General features: G+C 35.1%; 1 protein-coding gene and 1 non-coding gene across 4 annotated transcripts in view; one reads left to right on the plus strand and one right to left on the minus strand.

The window, feature by feature from the left end:
- The window catches only part of LOC105495016 (spermatogenesis associated 6), a 170,283-nt gene that overhangs the window by 124,266 nt on the left and 39,252 nt on the right, over positions 1 to 6,765 (plus strand). The window lies entirely within an intron of this gene.
- LOC112429078 (U6 spliceosomal RNA) lies at positions 2,933 to 3,038 on the minus strand. The gene has a single exon (XR_003021208.2). It is a non-coding gene; the product is annotated as a U6 spliceosomal RNA (small nuclear RNA).

Here is a 6,765-nt window from a genome sequence, read left to right on the forward strand (position 1 = left end):
CACCATTTATTGAATAGCAAATCCCTTCCCCATTGCTTGTTTTTCTCAGGTGTGTCAAAAATCAGATAGTTGTAGGTGTGTGGCCTTATTTCTGGGTTCTCTGTTCTGTTCCATTGGTCTATGTGTCTGTTTTTGTACCAATACCATGCTATTTTGTTTAGTGTAGCCCTGTAATATAGTTTGAAGTTGTGTAGCATGTTGCCTCTGACTTTGTTCTTTTTGCTTAGGTTTGCCTTGGCTCTTCAGGCTCCTTTCTGGTTTAATATGAATTTAAAAAAACCTTTTTTTTTCTATTTCTGTGAAGAATGTCAATAGTAGTTTAATAGGAATAGCATTGAATCTATAAATTGCTTTGGACAGTATGGCCATTTTAATGATACTGATTTTTCCTGTCCATGAGCATGGGATGTTTTTCCATTTGTTGGTGTCTTTTCTGATTTCGCTGAGCAGTGTTTTATAGTTCTCCTTGTAGAGATCTTTCACCTCTCTGGTTAGCTGTATTCCTAGATATTTTATTCTTTTTGTGGCAGTTGTAAGGGGTATTATGTCCCTGACTTGGCCCTCTGCTTGACTATTGTTGGTGTATAGGAATGCTAGTGATTTTTGAACATTGATTTTGTATCCCCTGAGATTTTGCTCAAGTTATTTTTATACTTAAGAAGGTTTGGGCTGAGATTATGGGATTTTCTCAATATAATATCATATAATCTGCAAACAGGGTTGGTTTGACTTCCTCTCTTCTATTTGCATTTCTTTCTCTTGCCTGATTGCTCTGTCCAGGATTTCCAGTACTATGTCGAATAATACTGGTGAGAGAGAGGGCATCTTGTCTTGTGCTATTTTCAAGGGAAATGCTTCTAGCTTTTGCCCATTCAGTATGATGTTGACTGTCGGTTTGTCATATATGGCTCTTATTATTTTGAGGTATGTTCCTTCAATGCTTAGTTTATTGAGAGTTTTAACAGGAAGAAATGTTGAATTCTATCAAAAGCCTTTTCTGCATCTATTGAGATAATCATGTGGTTTTTATCTTTACTCCTGTCTATGTGATGAATCACATTTTTTGATTTGTGTAATGTTGAACCAACCTTGCACCTTAGGGATAAAGTCTACTTGAATGTGGTGGCTAAGCTTTTTGATGAGCTGCTGGATTCAGTTTTCCAGTATTTTGTTGAGGATTTTTGCCTTGTTGTTCATCAAGCATTGGCCTGAAGTTTTCTTTTTTTCTTGTATCTCTTCCAGGTTTTGATATCAGGATGAGGCTGTGGCCTCATAAAATGAGTTAGAGAGTAGTTCCTCATCCTCAAGTTTGTGGAATAGTTTTAGTAGGAATAGTACCATCTCTTCTTTGCACATCTGGTAGAATTAAGCTGTGAATCCATCTGGCCTGAGGTTTTTGTTGTTGTTGTTAGTAGGCTATTTATTACTTCTTCAGTTTCAGAACATGTCATTGGTCTGTTCGGGGATTCAGTTTCTTCCTGTTCAGTCTTGGAAGGGTGTTTGTATCTAAGAATTTATCTATTCTTTATTTTCAAGTTTATGTGCATAGAGGTGTTCATAATGTCTGTGGTTGTTTTTATTTCTGCGGGGTCAGTGGTAATATCCCCTTTGTTGTTTCTAGGATTATGTTTATTTGATGTCTCTTCTTTATTAGTCTAGCTAGCAGTCTATTTATTTTATTAATTTTTCAAAGAACCAGTTCCTGGATTTGTTAATCTTTTGAGTGGTTTTCCATGTCAATCACCTTCAATTCAGCTCTGATTTTGGTTATTTCTTGTCTTCTGCCTTTGGGAATTGCTTGTTCTCGGTTCTCTACTTCTTTTAGTTGTGATGTTACATTGTTTTTAAATTTGAGATCTTTCAAACTTTTTGATGTGGGCATCTAGTTCTATAAATTTACCTATTAACACAGCTACCTTAGCTGTGTCCCAGTGATTCTGATATGTTGCATCTTTGTTCTCATTAGTTTCAAAGAACTTCTTGATTTCTACTTTAATTTCATTGTTTACCCAAAAGTCATTCAGGAGCAGTTTGTTCAATTTCTATGTAATTGTATCTTTTTGAATGGGTTGTGCTGTGGTCTGAGAGATTGTTATGATTTCTGTTCTTTTGCATTTGCTGATGAGTGTTTTACTTCTGTTTATGTGATCAATTTTAGAGTATGTGCTAGGTGGTGATGAGAAGAATGTATATTCTGTTGTTTTTGGGTGTAGAGTTCTGTAGATATCTATCAGGTCCATTTGATCCAGAACTGAGTTCAGGTCCAGAATATCTTTGAGATTTTCTGTCTCGATCTAATATTGTCAGTGGGTCAAAGTCTCTTACTATTATTGTGTGGGAATCTAAGTCTCTTTGAAGGCCTCTAAGAACTTGCTTTATAAATCTGGGTGCTTCTGTGTTGGGTGCATGTGTATTTAGGATAGGTAGATCTTCTTGTTGAATTGGCCCCTTTACCATTATGTAGTGCCCTTCTTTGTCTTTTTTTATCTTTATTGGTTTAAAGTCTGTTTAGTTTGAAACTAGGATTGCAATCCTGATTTCTGTTTTCCATTTGCTTTGTAGATTTTTCTCCACCCCTTTATTTTAAGCCTATGTATGTCACTGCCTGTCTCTTGGGTCTCTTGAAGACAGCATACCAACAAGTCTTGGTTCTTTATCCAGCTTGCCAATCTGTGTTTTAATTGGGGCACTTAGCCCATTTAGATTTAAGTTTAGTGTTTATATGTGTGTATTTGATCCTGACATCATGATATTAGCTGCTTATTTTGCAGACTATGTGGTTCCTTTATAGAGTCACTGGTCTGTGTACTTCATTCAGTGTGTTTTTGTAACAGCTGGTAATTGTCTTTCCTTTCCATATTTAGTGCTTCCTCCAGGAGCTCTTGTAAGGCAGGTCTGGTAGTAATGAATACCCTCAGCACTTGCTTGTCTGAAAAATACGGAATGCTTCATAAATTTGTGTGTCATCCTTGTGCAGGGGCCATGCTAATCTTCCCTGTATCCTTCCAGTGTTAGTATATGTACTGCCAAAGTGGCACTAAAATAGCTTTATGTGATTAGTGTTTTGCAAGGAAAATCTTCTTTCATACTAACACTTTTAACATTTTTGTTTATTTAATAGGGATTTTTCATAGCATAGATTGACTTTTTTATACAGTGTGGAAATCATGGTGTTTTAATTGTAGTAGTCAGTCTGTTCCTTTCTTATGTTCCTACTGATATATTTGGGTATAAATCTGTTTTCTATTTACACTACCTGTTCTATATTCTTTATTTCCTTTTATCCTCTTTTGGGTTTAGTTATGTTGTTTTTTAATTTTGCTACCATTATTAACTAGAGATTTTTTTTTCCTATTCATTTGATGGTAACTTCAAAGATTAAAACAAGTATTCTTATTAAAGTTTAATGTAAATGAACATGTTCATTTTATTTATTCCCCTTCTGACTTAACAATGTTTGCCAACCCCTGCTTTTGTATTTGTATTCTTGCAGAATTTTTCCATAAGATTTTGATGATACAACTGCTGTGGTATAAGCATGTTCCATTGTTATCTGCAGTATCTTCTCTAAATTGGTACCTTTAAATTGGGATCTAGAGGCTTAATCAAGTTCAGTTTTTTTATTTCAGAAGTCATATTGTGTCTTTCATTGGCAGGCACTTAATATCTGATTCATATTCTCTCCATCCCTACTTTCCTTCCCCCTCTCTCTCTGTGGCAAATCCAATGCCAAGATACGTTAAATAGAAGTTACAAAAGTATTCACTTTTCTTGTCTGTCCTCCTCCTCCCCATCCCGCTTCATCTGTTTTGTTACTTAATGGCATTGTTCATTCATCCCTTTATTTTCTAGTGTGCATAATATTTTGTTCTTTAACATTCTCCAAAGGTGACCAGTTAGTTTTCCTTTTTTTTAGATCATTGTGAACTCATGGATTTGAACATATTTGATGTGATTTGTTGTATTTCAGTTACTATTGGTACCCAAATAAGCTCAACTTTGGCCAGTGGGAAACTCTTCATGTCTTTATGTCTTGCAAATCTTTTTATGTGGCTCTAATAGGCCACATAGATGAGTCCCAGACTCATCTTGTACATTTCATCAAACAAAAATAAAAAACCTCTCCCAATTTCTGTTGCTGTTCTTAAATTGACCCACTGATATTTTTGAGTGAGAATTTTTTTTTGTTGTTATTTTGAAGTTATCAGGTTTATTAGATGCCTCCTGTTTTCCTCTGAGCTCTCCTCCACAGATGCAGATACCAATTTTACCTTATTACTACTGGTGGTTTGTTCTTCCTCTTACATTGGGGTTCATGAAGATATCTTGTCATCTCATTTTGTCACAGATACTTTCCATGTATTGTTTGGTACTGCTATTCTAGGTCCTTTAAAAATTTTTATTTCAGAATAGTCTACTTTTATTCTAAATTATATAGCACATTGAGTTTTCACAAAGTGAACCCATGTGTGAACAGCATCCAGGTCATAGACATGACATTATCAGCACTCTAGAAATGTCTCTGGTGCCTCTTTTCAGTCACTACACTCTCTACTCTTCTAATATCTCACAAAATATAAATTTTGTTTGTTTTTGAATGTTTTATAAATTGAATCATATTTATTCTTTTTTTTTTTTTTTTGAGACAGAGTCTTGTAGTATCGCCCAGGCTGGAGTGCAGTGGTGCGATCTTGGCTCACTGCAAGCTCTGCCTCCCAGGTTCACAAATTCTGCTGCCTTAGCCTCCCAAGTAGCTGGGACTACAGGCACCCACCACCACGCCTGGCTAATTATTTTGTATTTTTAGGAGAGATGGAGTTTCACTGTGTTAGCCAGGATGGTCTCGATCTCCTGACCTTGAGCTCTGCCTGCCTCAGCCTCTCAAAGTGATATTTATTCTTTTGTATCTGATTTCTTTTGGTTAATGTTTGTGACATGCATGTGCTTCATTTTCACTGCTGTATAGCTGCAGTCAACAAACTATGTCGCAGAGGCAAATTCTAGCTATTTTTTAAAAACAATTTTATTGCAGTATGAATATACTCATTTGTATACATGTTATCCATGACCTTAAACTACAACAGCAGAGGTGAGAATTGTAACAGAGATCCCATAGTATACAAATCTGAACATATTTCCTACCTGGCTGTTCACAAGAAAAGTTTGCCAACCCCTTCTTTGGCATTTGTATTCTTCCAAAATAATACCATAATCAGTTTATTCTACTTTTAATTGTAGGCTAATACTAATAGTACTACCATAGACAATATATTGTGTATATTCTTTGGTGAACATGTACACAGTAGTCCTCCTTATCTTTAGGGGATATGTTCCTAGACACCTTAGTGGATGCCTGAAACCACAGATGTACTGAACTTGCATTCTGTCGGTTAGAACATGTTTCCATCCATGGCTTCTGCCTACAAATTTAATGCCTTTCTCAACTTAACTAAGCACTTATCAAGCACCATGCCATAACTTTTTATAGTTTGAAGTGTGACAGCAAAACTAGTATGAACTTTTTTTTCCTTCTTTACCATCCCAGGAATAGAAGATTAGTTCTTACCATAGATTATATCTCTCTCAGAATACATGTTTTTTCTTTCCAAGTCAAGAACTTTCACTTTTTCACTTAAAGGAGCACTTTACTGCTTTGCTTTGGCATATCCAAATGACCAGCATCACTATTGTGCTTTGGCGCTATTGCTAAGTAAACTAAGGGTAACTTGAATGCAAGCATTACAATACTACCACAGTCAATCTAATAGCTGAGATGGCTGCTTAGTGACAAATAGGCAAGTAGTATATACAGCATGGATATGCTGGACAAAAGGATGATTCATGTCCTGGGCAGATGGAGCAGGACAGCATAAGATTTTATCATGCTACTCAGAATGATGTGCAGTTTAAAACTAATGAATTATTTATTTCTGGAATTTTCCATTTAATATTTTTTAGGCTACTGTTGACCACAGATGATTGAAACCATGGGAAGTGGAACCGATGATTAGGGAGACTACTGTGTGTATTCTGGCTGGAAATATAACTAAAAGTAGAATTGTCAAGTCATAAGGGAGGTGTCTCTTCATCTGTAGAAGATAATGCCAAAAAGATTTCAAAGTGTTCCAGTATCAGTGTTTGAGAATTCTAGTTTCTCCCCATCCTTGCTAGCACACTGTATTTATATTTTGTTTTGTTTTGTTTTCCCAATACCACTGTTCCAGAGGGTGTGAATTGATAATGTGTCGTGATTAAGCTTTGCACATTCTGAAAGTGTGTTATTGGATACATATAGGTTTCGAAAGTGTTTTGTTCTTGTCTGTTGACCTATTTATTATTGTAAATGTCTTTGTTTCTGGGAAAGCTTCTTGTCTGCAAATATTGTTTATCTGACAATTTTATAGTCACACCAACTTTCTTTGGGGTAATGTTGCTTGGTATTTCTTTTTCATCTTTTTACTCTCACCCTACTTGTATCTTTATATTTAAGGTATGTTTCTTATATAAGAAGGTTTTATATTATTTAACTTTTCTTTTGATTTACTTAGTGTAATCGTTTAATTACTTGATATTGTTGGATTTGTACCCTATCTGATACATCTGTTTATATTTCTTTTTTATCTCCTTCATACTTTATTTGACAATAAGATAATTTTGTTCTTTTTTTATTTTTGACTTATGGAGTGCTTATTTTTTAAATAGTTACCGAACAAATTATGTATGCTTTATTACAGTCTAATACAATTTTTTTACCAATGTTTTGAG

Source organism: Macaca nemestrina, chromosome 1, assembly GCF_043159975.1.
Source record: "Macaca nemestrina isolate mMacNem1 chromosome 1, mMacNem.hap1, whole genome shotgun sequence".
NCBI classification, from domain to species: Eukaryota; Metazoa; Chordata; class Mammalia; order Primates; family Cercopithecidae; genus Macaca; species Macaca nemestrina.